The sequence below is a fragment of the Hordeum vulgare genome, chromosome 5H (assembly GCF_904849725.1).
Source record: "Hordeum vulgare subsp. vulgare chromosome 5H, MorexV3_pseudomolecules_assembly, whole genome shotgun sequence".
NCBI lineage: Eukaryota > Viridiplantae > Streptophyta > Magnoliopsida > Poales > Poaceae > Hordeum > Hordeum vulgare.
In genome coordinates this window covers 39,918,367-39,934,287 of record NC_058522.1, presented here as the reverse complement: position 1 = coordinate 39,934,287, position 15,921 = coordinate 39,918,367, and positions in this window count along the sequence as shown.

The following is a 15,921-nucleotide window of genomic DNA, read 5'->3' as shown; positions in this document are numbered from 1 at the left end:
CCTCATCCCTGAAGTGATCTACTGTAGAGCTAATTAGACAACAAGAAAGTCAGATGAAATTTAGATGATTATTTAATTTACCTTTTTTACATTGTATATATAGTTGCAAGTAGCTCAGTAGCAAAGCTGCTGGCTTTTAGTTCACTTATTTTTTTGAACCTCACTTACAACTACCTCATGAATCAAATTGCTATCTTTAGATCTCGGTCCACATTATCCAATTTTTTCTTAAACATCAACTTCACTGTATATGAAGAAAGTCTCATTCTCTCCTTGGTAACAATTACTTTGATATATCAATTTTCTAATTTTCATTCTTGATGTTTCCTCCATGCAAGAAAACACGATATGTAAAGTTGTATCTTATGTAATAATACAAATAACACAATTTATTTTCTCAGATTTCGAATGTGTACATAAATTATTATTTTAGTGATCAGTGATCCATTAACAATTCTGGATCTTAAAGTTGTATCGATCTTATTTTCTCAGGTTTCAAAGTAGAATGTTTACTCATTGCACCTTCTATGTAGATACCGAGCGAACACAACATCTTGAAATTAACGAAGTCATCGCATGAATGTTTGTAGTCGATGGGAACGTCTCCTTTCACTAGACCAATATCGCCGGAGAGCGTGAAATAAATCTAGAAAAATATGAGCATCAGTGCCAACATGATACAACATAGATGCTCACCTTTATAAACACACCCACACACACACACACACACTACACCTATAATGTTGTATGTTGTACAAACTATAGCATTTTTGCACATTCTACCTTTTATATAAATAAAGTTAAGTTAATTATAATGTGATACCTAACAACTTTTTCCTGCAACATACCACATGATAGGCATATAAAAAAAGTTCCTTAAGAGTATTTAGGTTAGTACCATTTCGACTATGAGAACTAGGCTTGATCTTGATTGATAGTGCATCTCTAATTCTATTGCTCATGCATGCTAATTTCCATGACTAAAGTTATCGTGTATAAAGAAATCGTAAGTGCACTATAATGCCAAAGGTTTTAACTTTTCAGTAGAGTATTTTCATTCAATGTCTGTTTTTTTGTGAACTAACTTTTTTATGCATTATTGGAAACAATGACACTGTTAGTCTTTTGACCGGGTTGCCAACATCGCGCCTAAAAGAATGAACATTTGTATAAAGGTTGAACCTTTCTATTTTCCAATTCTCTTTTTTCTGTTGTTTCTCCGTCTTTTTTATCTTGCTTCGTTTACTAATACAAATTTTCATCTGTTGTAGGATGGAATATTACCTGTGAAATGTGATATTTCAAATGTATACTGGAACAATTTTCCTTCGGTTCGAAGGATCTTCATTTTGTAAAACTTTTGGTGGCACAAACGATTTTCAAAACTTGGTAGAAATAGTTTTGGCTGAAACATTTAAGATATACTAAGTGTTTGTAACCATGGATGAATTGTTTTTTATCTTTCAGTATTTACCTAAGTTAAATTGGCTTGCATATTATCCACTGCTAGCTCACTTATCCAATGTCTTCTTTTCTTCTATAAAAAAACAACACAACCACGCACACGCTTAACAACGGGCACGGCGTGCCGCCGTGCTTCCACCCGCTAGTACTTCATGACCGGTATAAGGAACATCACACAGGAACTCTCTCATACACGCGTCACTCCAACAACAGGGCCAAAAAAAACTCAAAAAACCCAGAAAAAAGACGAGGAGAAAAAAGAAGAAGAAACCGAATGATTCAAAAAATCATGAGGCCACACGCGTACGACGAGAAGATCCTAGAAAATCGGTGCAACCACAAACTGACTTACAAAGTCATACGATGGCATGCAAAGAAAGAACCGGTTAAAGCGGTAGATATCACATCAAACCCAATCAAAATGGTGGAAGGTAAACAAATCCATGCAGGACCCCTAGTAACAAGTGTTAAATTTTGATATGTTCATTGATGTTGACGTTGCCGTAAAAATGAATAGTGGATGTAAAAAAAATCAAAATCTGAAAGGAAACCAACATGCTTACGTGTCTCTCAATCAGCGGGGTAAAAAAATCCAAAAAATCCAGAAAAAAGAAACCCTTGCGGGCATAGTAATCATATACGTGGCGTGCAAAGAAAGAACTGATTAAAGCGATAGATATCACATCAAACCCAATCAAAATGGTGGTAGGTAAACAAATCCATGCAGGACCCCTAGTAACAAGTGTTAAATTTTGATATTGTTCATTGATGTTGACGTTGTTGTAAAAATAAATAGTGGATGTAAAAAAAAATCGAAAGGAAACCAACATGCTTACGTGTCACTCAATCAGCGGGGATAAAAATAATCCAAAAAATCCAGAAAAATGAAACCCTTCCGGGCATAGTAGTCCTATTAGGCCTCAAAATCAAGAACAAGCGTGTCAATGTATTATGTTGCAAACTCGAAAATGCAATTCGTCTCTCGGAAGAACGTGCTCCTAACCATGAAAAATGACACGTTTGCCATTGTGAACTATCTTTTTGACACATGAAATTTTTAATCACACATGATGGACAAGTCATGAGGAAAATGCTACTTAAGACCTTCAAAAAATTCAAGAGCTAGAGCATAAGCGAAACTGCAAAACACATGTGGACGCTATTTATTTTTATAGGGCATGTACATTGATACTATTTTAGGATTTGGGCATAGGACAATTGCTCAAATAGATGAGAGCCACGCAGAAGGTAAGACTTACTTTCTCTTAATTAAGAGATGATATTATAGCATGATTTTTCTCAGCACATATTTAGATATACATGGTTACTTAAAAGATAAGTAAAGGCTAAATAACTCACTATAAATGCTTTATCAAATTTTACGAGACAAGATGTTGCCAAAATAAAATAAAAAATTACACGACAAAATAAAAACAAGATCATGTTATCAATGGCCGGCACGGTGCATGTTGTTAATGCGCTGCATACAGCGGGCGTGTGTGGCACGGTGCATAGCCGTCCTGCCCTGTGTTTACTCGGCACACACCCAAGCACTCCCGGCTGGAGCAGCCCCGGCACTCCCAGAACAGAGGTTGCCCCTCAGGGAACCACATCCTCGTCTCCACATCCAGCTCCAGCGCCCCTGCAAGCAGCTCCGAGTCAAGGCGACTTCGCAGGTCATCGGCAAGAACCACGTCGGCGTTGGACACGGCGGCGCTCATCTCCATGGACGCCCACTCATCGACGCAGAAGTCCGGCACGCGGCCCCATCCCAGCACCATGTTGCCGTACAACACCGTGACTGTGATGTTGTCTCTGCAGGTCTTGGCGCTCTGGCCGTTGTGGACTCGGAGGGTAAGGTCGAAAACCGGGTGGATCACCGGGCCGCCGCCCTCCGGGACGAGGCCATCCACGGCCGTGAGCTTCACGGAGAAACTCGGGCCATCGGTCGGAGAAGATGAGTACCACCCACAGACAATGAGAGCAACGGTGATGGCCATGAAGACAAGGAGGAGCCACGCATCTTCTCTCCTCATCGTCCGCGCTTCCGCACCGCCGCTAGCACCTATCATGTGAGGTTAATTAAGGCGACAATCGGTCGAGGTTAATTATGCAACGTGCCACAGTTCGATCGCCTGATGATATCTTTATATTGGGCGTTGCCAGCAAGAAACTCAAAAAAAAAAAAAAAAATGGAATCGTGTCCTGCTTGGACACGATGAACATCTCCGATGTTGATAGGCAGTTTGTAATTGGTTTGGGTTCCGACCTGGCCCTTTGTGATAACTACGCGGACACCAATCAGGCAACATACATGTAGCATATACAGTATATATATATACATACCTTCTTTCCTCGTTGACACAATATATACATCCCCGCCTCTAGTCGAAGCTACGTACGTACAGGCATACTGTATATTTCTAGGGAGAAAAAACCAGATCGGCCTCGTCGAAACACGTACCCATGGCCATAGATCGGAACGGTCTGCTCGCCTCTTTGAGGGGCGACTCCGATGACTTCTCCGACAACTGGAAAATTATCGGCTTGTTCACCTTCCTCGCTTTGTTGATTTTCGGCTACGGTTGCATGCTAGCTCACGGCCTGCAGTTTGTTGGGAGGATCAAGTTCTACATGGAACCCGTCGCCTACACCGGCTTCGGATCCGACCTCGCCGGCGCCGATGCCACCACGCCGCCGTCGTTCAACGTCACCCTGCATGCCAAGAGCACGTATGGACGCACGTTCTGCTGGGACGACGACAGAAGCGGGAGCGCGACCGTGGAAGTGGCCTACTCCGGCGTGGTTATTGCCAAGGCGGACGTCGCACCCTTCTGCGTGCGGGGGAAAGAGGACAAGGTGATCGTCGCGACTGTCACCTCCGGGTGGCCGGCTCTGCCCAGTGATCTCCGCGAGCGCACCGAGAGCGACCGACGGCACGGCGGAGTGGAGGTGGAGGTGGACCTGAGCTTCGGCGGGATGTGGGTGCGTTGCCGCACCACGTTGGATGCAAAGCACGCCTCTCCTACTCCCTGCCAGTATTTCAGTTTTATTGCACCAATGAGTTCCGCAGCAAGCTTGTAACTAACCACATGCATGCATCTTGGGCGCTTCGCTTCCTGGCTGGTGTTGTTGGGATTTGTAGAAAAGATGACAACGAAGTGTGTTTTCTTTTTTATAATGTGGTATTTTGATGTTTTTTCCGAGGTATAATTATGCGCTATCTGCAAAATAACTCACACTTATGCATGAAAATTACTTATTGTGGTGACGGCATGTATTATATTGGTTCTACGGTTTTGCATGTTGCCATTTCTTTTATCAAGTGATAAGAGTACCCACGATGGGAGTAGTATATATAGTAACATGGATGTCACTTAAGCAAAAAATATGATATGATAACTAATTAATAGAATAGAGAGAAATTTAGCACTCCCTCCATCACAGTATATTGGACGTATCCAACACGATATCTTTTTACAATTAAAAGGAAATAAGGCGCATGACATTAATTAGCCTATTAATTGAGGTGTTTTAAAAACCGTCTTCACCAATGCATGCGAGGAAGTAGCTCGTTTAGTGGACAGGGGTTACTAATGCGTCAGTTTTACGATTAATTAGGCGCTTCTACAAGCAGAATAAAAGGGAGAAGGAAGAAAGGACAGTAAGGAGGAATTTAGCGCAGGTACAAGAAGAAACATGTACTAAGCTCGATCCCTCGAGCATCCTCTTCTGCAAGGGGCTCATACATGTTCACTCGCTAGGGCTCAACTCAGCCTGGTTTGTAAGAAACTGCCGATAAGAACGTGTCCAACGAGGTAGGGCCAAAGGTGCTTTAAGTTTGATGCGATGTCAACATAAAAAACCAAAGTCTAATTTTTTTTGTGCGGGCCTGAGTAGGAGTAATACAGACAACCAAACAAACCCAAGTGTTTTCCTTACATAAATAATTGTCTAAACAAATACTAGACAAAGCAATGGTACACACAGAAGCTTTGTACTGGGACGAAGATAGCATGATCACACAAAAGAAAATATCTTGGACACGACAACAGAGGAAGGAGATTACAAAGCAAAATACTACTCCATGGGCGGACAGATTCATCGGTGCCCACCCTTTGGCGACGCAGCCGCTGGCGAAGGCGCGAATGGATGCACCCTCCATCCGGCCCATGAGTTGCAAGCTGCCTTCTTCTCCTCTTCACCCATATAACGCTCCTTCTTCTTCTCTTCTTCCCCAGCCATGGACTTGCTCAACGTCATCGTTGCCGCGTCCGTCTCGCCATCGCTGATCTTCCTCCTCAATCTCTCTTGATTCATTACCTGTGCATAACTGAAGCCTATGGAAGACATGTTGACTAGTCAATACTACAATATAGTGTATGAGTTTTGAATTGTTGCTACAACATCAATCCCAGCCGTTGGTTCCGTAAATCTAATGGTTGATGCTTGAAGGATTCGCAATGAACAGTAGGCAGCAGCTGCATCTGCATGTTTCTAGAACCATCGTGTGTTTGCATCACACCTCCTGTCTTCTCCGCATGTTCCATGTGCCAGGGCAAACAGCTACGGGAGAAGTATTGTAGGAGAAAGAAAACTAAATAATTTATGGGTTCCATCACGTACATCCTTATATTTTTCCTATGAAAATTTCTGGATGTCACTATGCCACAAGCGAATTATATCATACCAATTATAAAAAAAAATCTCTTCATTTATAAATAAAAAAAATATCTTCATTTATGCATGCATACATGACAATGTTCTTTTTCTATGAAATCCATTGCAAATTACTATACGTCTTTTTTCTTTTATCAGAATCATCATCGGAACAATATTGTTAATACGGTGATTTTGTAAATTTCAAGATGATATGTCGGCTCTGTCTTTCAAACGTGCTCATAGGGATAGAGTGTGTGTCTGTGCGTTTATAGAGGTAAGTGTATGGACCTATATATGAGCACTTGTGTCTGTATTGTATTAAAAAATCGTGCATTGCACGTGTATACATACTAATACTCGAGTATAGTGTACGAGTTTTGAGGAATATGTACCGTTGGATCTTTGTAATCCGACGGTTCACATTCAAGTGCTTTAGATAGAAGACTATATGACCACTTATAGACCGTTGGATAAAATAATCTAACGGCTCGCGGTGCAGGGATTCGCGTTGCGGCAAACCCTTTGCCGTGAGACTACAGCCGTGATAGAGAGTACATGAAGGTTCACGATTCTCCCGCTGGCCACTGCCACATAGAAATTTCCGGTCGGCTCTCGATGCTACCGTACAAGCTATTTCACCGCACAAGCACTGGTACACACGATGTGTGTGTGTGTGTGAGAGAAAGAGTGGAAAAAGCGCATGCAGCAGTGCAACATCGGTAAAGGGTGAAATGTTTACTTGAAGGTAATTTATTTACTATGAATAATCAGCTGCTTAATACCAGTATTGATTGGTCCGGCTACTTATCAGATTATGAACACAAGTATTTTGAGTCGATGACAGCACTTGCTACGCTTACAATTGCCGACAGTCACAAGTAAAGTAAAAGCTTAATAAGTATTATAATTAAATAGCCAATATTTTCTCTTATAATTTCATTTTAAAATATGATTCAGGTTTTTCCATTCTTTTCATCAATATAATCATTGAATCTATACGTGCATGGCACGTGCCCATGTACTAGTACTACTAGTAGAGAGGTTGGCTAGAAGGATGGAAGGTTCGAGTTAATGTGATTGGTACGTCTGGGCGTGCGTACGTGTGTGTATTTATAGGCGCCAGATTGAATTATTGGGGTGGGATGGAACCTGTGTGCTGACTTCTTAATTTATTGTCTCCTTTGCCGGCTTAGGTCGATCATAATAAGCCAACCGGGGTGGACTTGCCAATACTCCTAAAAACATCATCAGCTTAATTTGCCTGCTGCAATCCACTCCATGCTTCACTCTGCATTGCTTTCCTTAAAGGCTTAAACTGAGTTGATATTGGTTGGACAAATTTTATAATCTTCTGATTTGGTTGGTGCTAGTCCCACTCTGAAGGAGTGAAAGTAGTCTGGACACTGGAGAAATCTCGACCACTACTGTAACGAGCTGTTGTATATAAAACTTCAGAAATCTGACCACTACCGCCGGAGAGACCTCGACCATAACAGTGCACTAATACAGTCGGTCGTGCTGCAGAAATTGCATTAGTACTATTTTAGTTATCATCATTCAACTGAAAGATATTATATCATTGCTCATTGATCATTATCATAAGCAATTGAGTGATCTGTTATCACTGGCGCACCGCTGTTATCCTCTCCATGCTCTCTCGGTTCTGGAACGCTTACAGCTTACTCATGTGCTATGTAATACTCCCTCCGAAAATACTTGTCATAAAAATAATGTATCTAGATGTATTTTAATTTTAGATACATTTATTTTTATTTAATGCGACAAGTAATTTGAGACGGAGGAAATATATGTCTTGGCTGTGTTTGAATCTAACCAGATAGAAAGAATGGCTTGCTGTCCCGAAAAAAAAGAAAAGGCATGGCTTGCTCAGCATTGCCAGTTTTCGAGCAATTATAGCGTATATTTAAATAATTATTTTTTTAAATCACACAATAATAAATTAGCAAAACAGTAGGCTGTATTTTTTTAAATACATTACAGACCAGACACTCACATATATGTACATATATTCACTCATGTCGCCCTACCACACTTGATACTTGGTAACGTGTGTTTTTCAGGCAGTGGGATCTGTGACGTGTGGAATATGAACAGCGCACCAGCCAATCAGCTGGATCTTTAAAAAAAAACAATTATTACAAATTCCATGAACAACTTTTTACATTTTCATTAACACCTTAAAAATTTCATGAACACATTTTGAAACTTGTGAACTTTTTAAATGTCAGAAGAATTTGTTGAATGGTATGAACAGTTTTTGAAATTGTGTGAACATTTTTGTTTTTACTTCTTGAACATTTAATAAAATTGAATAAAGTTATTATTTTACAATATTTCAACATATAAACAAGATTTTGAAAGGAAAATATGAACAGAAATAACAAACGAAGGAAACTAATGAACGTCGTACTAGTGGGCGGCCCGCTAGATGAAGGTCTCACAAGAAGCGACACATACGCTCCCCTAAGACTGGCCATAGCGGGAGTAACCTAGGTGGTAACATATACTTGGGACTAGCAAACATGTTGATGTGGCAAATAATTAAAGAAAAGAGAGAGGGTTAGAGTAACATAGGTAGATACCATAACATGTTAAATGTTATACTACTATATGTCATGCATGTTAATAAATGAGGTAATCTATGATATTATTTTATCATACTATGCATTATGGAGATAGTATCATACAATAGTATCATATACATGATACTTCCCACTATGACCAGCCTAACAATATAGTGGTTCGTGTTGCATGGCTAAAACTGTTTGAATGGTTCGGTCCAAATATTTGGCATTCGAATGATAGTGTTGGAAAAACAGTAAGCCGAGCGGATCCGTTATGTATTGTCCTTCGACATTACGCCCATGACTCATCAACTAGACATGTGTTATTTTCCCTCACGCTAGTGTTTTTCGATCTGTTGTCAGAGCGCCGACCTTGAGGTATTATCCACCATCTACTGGCCGGAGTGGACTTGGGCTGATCTCGGAGCGGTTCTGGTACCGCTGCCCGACCTTGGTGGATGACGATCCTTAGCCCGAGGAGGTGAGGTTTTCTTTTCGTCCGAAGACCTTTTCTCGTTAGATCGGATTGGAGCTGACCATCATGTCGAGCAAGGAGGGTGGATCATCAGATACTTCAAAGGGGAAAGGCAATCTGGAGGATATGAAGCGAGATCTTTCCATTACTGAGGATGAGCTCAATGATGTGCTCTCTTCGAAGAAGGGGCACATAATTTAGGAGACCCCCGCCCGCGGGCTCCCTCACTACAGGAATCACCTTCTTTGCCGTCTGCCATCACAGACGGAAAAGACACTATCCCGGACGGCAAAGACAATACCACAGACAACAAAGAATCTCACGGCCGACAAAATTTCTGCGTCAGCCTACGACGGCATAGGACCTTCTTTGCCGTCTACCCCCCCCCAAAGCGGACGACAAAGCTCTTTGCCGTCAGCATTCCTTAGGAGCAGTCGGCAAAGCTCTTGAGACGGCAGCCGACAGGCGTTGCCTCCGTTAGGGGTTAATGGAGGCTTTGCCGTCTGCCTCCCCCATCTTTGCCGTCGGCCTGACCATCCATCTTTGCCGTCAGCCTTCTCCTCCCCTCCCCCCTCCATCTTTGCCGTATGCCCTCTGTCCCATCTTTGCCGTCTGCCTTCTCCTCCCCTCCCCTCCCCCCCTCCATCTTTGCCGTCTGCCCGCTTGCCAATCTTTGCCGTCTGCCAGGTCCTGCTCTCCCCCCTCTCTCCACTTTTGCCGTCTGCCCCCTCCTCTTTGCCGTCTGGCCCCTCCTCTGTGCAGACGGCAAAGAGACTATATGGCCACCTGCTACTGCCCAGGTTGCACAGCTGGGCGCCACGTGGCACCTTTGCCGTCGGCCGGCAGACGGCAAAGACCTTTGCCATCAGCTGGCAGACGGCAAAGAGCCTATATTGTCACATTTTTATTTATTTTTTCTATTTCACATCACATATACATATAATTCATAGCACATATATCATAAATAGATCACAACACATATATGATATAAATATAAAGCTCATCAATGACATTTGTTCATCAACGTACATCCCATATATCAAAAGAACCAACACATACAAAGTTTCATCCATATATACATACATATAGTTGCACATATATTGTTCATCAACACGTACAAAGTACCAACACATTGTTCATCAACTCAAATAGAAACGGAAACTAAAGCACTCCAACGCCAGCTTCCATGCATGTAGTACATCCAATCTGCAAAATGGGAATAAGAAAGTCAGAAGAAGAAGAACAACAACATATATATGACAAATAAGCTAAATTTAAGAAGAAAGAGAAGAAGCAAGAAAAGAACAAGGATAAGAAAAACAAGAAGGAGGAGGGGAAGGGGAAGGAGAAGGAGAAGGAGAAGGAGGAGGAGAAGAAGAAAAAAGAAGAGAAGAAGAAGGAGAAGAAGGAGGAGAAGAAGGAGAGAAGAAGAAGGAGAAGAAGGATGACTCCTTCTCCTTCTTCTTCTCCTCCTTCTCCTTCTTCTTCTCTTCTTCTCCTCCTCCTCCTTCTTCTTCTCCTTCTCCTTCTCTTCTTCTTCTCTTCTTCTTCTTCTTCTTCCTCTTTCTTTTTGTCATTGTTGGGTTAATTAAAGCAATGATAATATGAAAGAGGAGAAGAAACAGGAGGAGGAGGAGAAGAAGAAGAAATCAAGAAGAAGGAGGAGAAGGAGAAGAAGGAGGAGGGGGAGAAGGACTAGAAGGTCCTTGGCCTTCTCCTCCTCCTCCTCCTTCTCCTTCTTATCTTCTTCTTCTTCTCTTCTTCTTCTTCTCTTTCTTTTCATTTTGCCTATTTCTTCTCCTCTTCTCCTCTTGTTGGAGCTAAATTACCTAATTATGTCTTTTTTAGCTAAGTGGGCTAATTATCCCATTTTAGTGGAAAACAAGCTAAGTATATAATATTAATGAGCTAACCAAGGTTCTTATGCCATTTTGAGCTTATTATGGTATTTTGGAGCTAAATGGGCTAATTATGTCATTGTTGGGTTAATTAAAGCAATGATAATATGAAAGAGGAGAAGAAGGAGGAGGAGGAGGAGAAGAAGAAGAAATCAAGAAGGAGGAGAAGGAGAAGAAGGAGGAGGAGGAGAAGGACTAGAAGGTCCTTGGCCTTCTCCTCCTCCTCCTCCTCCTCCTCCTCCTCCTTCTTCTTCTTCTCTTCTTCTTCTTCTCTTCTTCTTCTTCTTCTTCTTTCTTTTCATTTTGCCTATTTCTTCTCCTCTTCTCCTCTTGTTGGAGCTAAATTACCTAATTATGTCTTTTTTGAGCTAAATGGGCTAATTATCCCATTTTAGAGGAAAACAAGCTAAGTATATAATATTAATGAGCTAACCAAGGTTCTTATGCCATTTTGAGCTTATTATGGTATTTTGGAGCTAAATGGGCTAATTATGTCATTGTTGGGTTAATTAAAGCAAGGATAATATGAAAGAGGAGAAGAAGGAGGAGGAGGAGGAGAAGAAGAAGAAATCAAGAAGAAGGAGGAGAAGGAGAAGAAGGAGGAGGAGGAGAAGGACTAGAAGGTCCTTGGCCTTCTCCTCCTCCTCCTCCTCCTCCTTCTCCTTCTTCTCTTCTTCTTCTTCTCTTCTTCTTCTTCTCTTCTTCTTCTTCTTCTTTCTTTTCATTTTGCCTATTTCTTCTCCTCTTCTCCTCTTGTTGGAGCTAAATTACCTAATTATGTCTTTTTGAGCTAAATGGGCTAATTATCCCATTTTAGAGGAAAACAAGCTAAGTATATAATATTAATGAGCTAACCAAGGTTCTTATGCCATTTTGAGCTTATTATGGTATTTTGGAGCTCAGTGGGCTAATTATGTCATTGTTGGGTTAATTAAAGCAAGGATAATATGAAAGAGGAGAAGGAGGAGGAGGAGGAGGAGAAGAAGAAGAAATCAAGGAGGAGAAGGAGAAGAAGGAGGAGGAGGAGAAGGACTAGAAGGTCCTTGGCCTTCTCCTCCTCCTCCTCCTCCTCCTTCTCCTTCTCTTCTTCTTCTTCTTCTCTTCTTCTTCTTCTTCTTTCTTTTCATTTTGCCTATTTCTTCTCCTCTTCTCCTCTTGTTGGAGCTAAATTACCTAATTATGTCTTTTTTGAGGTAAATGGGCTAATTATCCCATTTTAGAGGAAAACAATCTAAGTATATAATATTAATGAGCTAACCAAGGTTCTTATGCCATTTTGAGCTTATTATGGTATTTTGGAGCTAAATGGGCTAATTATGTCATTGTTGGGTTAATTAAAGCAAGGATAATATGAAAGAGGAGAAGAAGGAGGAGGAGGAGGAGAAGAAGAAGAAATCAAGAAGAAGAAGAAGGAGGAGGAGGAGGAGGAGAAGGCCAAGGACTTCTACTCCTCCTCCTCCTCCTCCTCCTTCTCCTTCTTCTCTTCTTCTTCATCTCTTCTTCTTCTTCTATGTTTTCATTTTGCCTATTTCTTCTCCTCTTCTCCTCTTGTTGGAGCTAAATTACCTAATTATGTCTTTTTTGAGCTAAATATTCCAATTATGTCATTTTAGAGGAAAACAAGCTAAGTATATAATATTCATGAGCTAACCAAGGTTCTTGTGCCATTTTGAGCTTATTATGGTATTTTGGAGCTAAATGGGCTAATTATGTCATTGTTGGGTTAATTAAAGCAAGGATAATATGAAAGAGGAGAAGAAAGAGGAGGAGGAGGAGAAGAAGAAGAAATCAAGAAGAAGAAGGAGGAGGAGAAGGATAGAAGGTCCTTCGCCTTCTCCTCCTCCTCCTCCTCCTCCTCCTCCTTCTCCTTCTTCTCTTCTTCTTCTTCTTCTTCTTCTTCTTCTTCTTCTTTCTTTTCATTTTGCCTATTTCTTCTCCTCTTCCTCTCTTGTTGGAGCTAAATTACCTAATTATGTCTTTTTTGAGCTAAATGGGCTAATTATCCCATTTTAGAGGAAAACAAGCTAAGTATATAATATTCATGAGCTAACCAAGGTTCTTATGCCATTTTGAGCTTATTATGGTATTTTGGAGCTAAATGGGCTAATTATGTCATTGTTGGGGAAATTAAAGCAAGGATAATATGAAAGAGGAGAAGAAAGAGGAGGAGGAGGAGAAGAAGAAGAAATCAAGGAGGAGAAGGAGGAGAAGGAGAAGGAGGAGGAGGAGGGGAAGGACTAGAAGGTCCTTGGCCTTCTCCTCCTCCTCCTCCTCCTTCTCCTTCTTCTCTTCTTCTTCTTCTTCTTTCTTTTCATTTTTCCTATTTCTTCTCCTCTTGTTGGAGCTAAATTACCTAATTATGTCTTCTTGGAGCTAAATGGGCTAATTATCTCATTTTAGAGGAAAACAAGCTAAGTTTGGAGGAGAAACTTACCGTAGTGGTCATCAAGGAGGAGAAACACCACGGTTGCTCGCGCCGGCTTCGTTTGGAGACGGGTGCCCTGGAGAAGGGTCGTGCGATGCCGCTCGGGAGTTATTCTGCAGAAAAGATATTTTGCAATGTCTCAGTTAGCATGATGACACTCAATTATTAATACTAGTTTATAATGAAACTCACCGTGCCAATCGAAGAGAAGACGGGCATCGGCGGAGGGACTTGACCGCTCTTCTCTCACAGACCGTGAAGAGTGGGTCGTATTAGTTAGTATTGAAACAGACATTACACACATGATTTGGCTAATGTGAAAAAAACATACCACAAAAAGCTCGTACAGGGCCCGTTGACCCGCCTCATTCCGGGCCCTCTCCTCCTCAAGCAATCGTGCCGTGCTCTGGTCCCTCTCATCAAGTGCAGCCTGAAGAGCAGCCTGGCTTGCCAATCTCTCTTTCTCAAGAGCAGCCTGATTTGCCGCTCTCTCTTTCTGGAGAGTAGCCTAAAAAACCATTCCTCGTTCCCACAGTAATGATCTATGGTGACACACATAATGAAATGGATGAAAGTGTTCTTAGTCCGTACAACTAACCTCGATGGCAAGTTCAACTGGCCGTGGACGACGCGTTATCTCAGGACATCTGCTCGACTGGCGCGTCTTGATCTCCGGAAGAGTGAGTGGACAATGTATTATCCCATCTCCAATGGCTATCGAGCCATGGGGCCTCCTGCCACCAGATATCATCACTAGCTCTGGATCCAAAGGTTCCTGGCTAGGGTTAAAGTCATCCCCTTTCGTAGCCTTCCCCGCGTCCCTGTATGCCACGAGCTTCTGGTGGGATGATATGTTGGTGAAGTTACTGGGATCATCCAGGTCAGACTCAGAGAATGCCTTCGCCTTCTTGTACGAGGCAGTATGGGCCATGCCATAAAGGTCATACAAGTGTGGCATCTCAGTCTTATTGTGATGCGCCTAAAAGAGAGGAACAAAATATTAGCATCAAGAATGAATTGCATGAATCATGAAGGAAATCACATACCCAGTTTCGTCCAAACTGAAGTAAGTTGGCGCTGCCTTGATGGTGTGGCACACCAACCATTTGGCTACGCCGATCCTTCGCAATCTCATGGACGGCTCGCCAGCTGCCTGTGCACCACTCATCAACCAACGCCTCCCAACAATCCATCTTATCCGCACACCATCTCGGGGGCACCTGTAAGTTATTAGAAAGAATTTTCAGCGCTACGCCTATGAATGAAATCAATAAAACTATGTAGAAGGACTTAAGAATAGGTAATTACCTTCATGTATTGCTCCTTCTTCAGAAACTTTCCGCGGCAATCCTTCTTCTCCTTCTTAATACAACGCGTGGCGTAGTAATCTCGAATAGCTTGCGGCCGAGCCTCGTGGCGCAAGTTCTGTAGTAACCGCCTACACTCGACCTCGAGAACCGTGGTCACCTCCTCCTCATATCCATCCTCACACCTATAGAAGGTCTGCAATCAAACGTGAAAACACCGATTAGTACAATAATTAGCTATATTGTTAATTTTAGATTCTGTAAAAGGATAATTTACCCAAAAGCTCTTGATCACAATCTCGGCCCTCGTGTGGCACAAGACACCATCTATAATCTCCTCCGGCGGGGCCTCCGCAGCCTGGTAGTGCTCCCACGTAAATCCTAGTGTAGGAACCTGACCCGCACCAGGCAACGTGACAAACCCCGGGAAATTTGTCCGGCAAAGCACACCAAGGACGGAGTTCGGCCTGCGGACTCCAAGAGGGTGTACCCATCGCCTGCAGTATGATAAGGTCAGCGCATTAGATATTTGAACAAACTTGAAGGCAAAAGCTAAAAAAGGGTAAATGTACTTACCTATCTCCTTCAGGTTTAATCACCGGCCTCTGCTCGCGGGTAGCCGGCCGGGAGACGTGTACTACCGCGCTTGTACACGGTAGCCGGGGCCCCGTCCACCTGCACATCGCCCTCGCTATCCGTAAGCTCATCCCCGCCATCCCCGCCCCCTGAGCCACCTGGACCCTCGGTCCAATCCGGCAACTCGGTACGATCCGGCCAAGGCTCCCATCCGGGCCTCTCCACGTGGGTGAAGCCTCCGGAACCGTAGTCTCCTCCGGCTGCTCCTGGGCCGAGTGCACCTCGACCCGAGGCTGCTCCTGGACCGGAGTCTCATGGGACGAATGCCCGTGAACACCAGGCTCCTGGACCGGAGTCCCCGTATCCTCCTCCGCAAACGGGTCGACCATACTAGTCCTATGCTCGGGTGAATGAGCTGGTGGTGGTGGCGAGGACGGCTCAACAGTCCTCCTAGATCTTCCGCGGCCACCACCTCTCCCTGTACCCTTCCCCTTCTTCCCTCCCCGACCAGCACCTCTCCCAGCGGGCA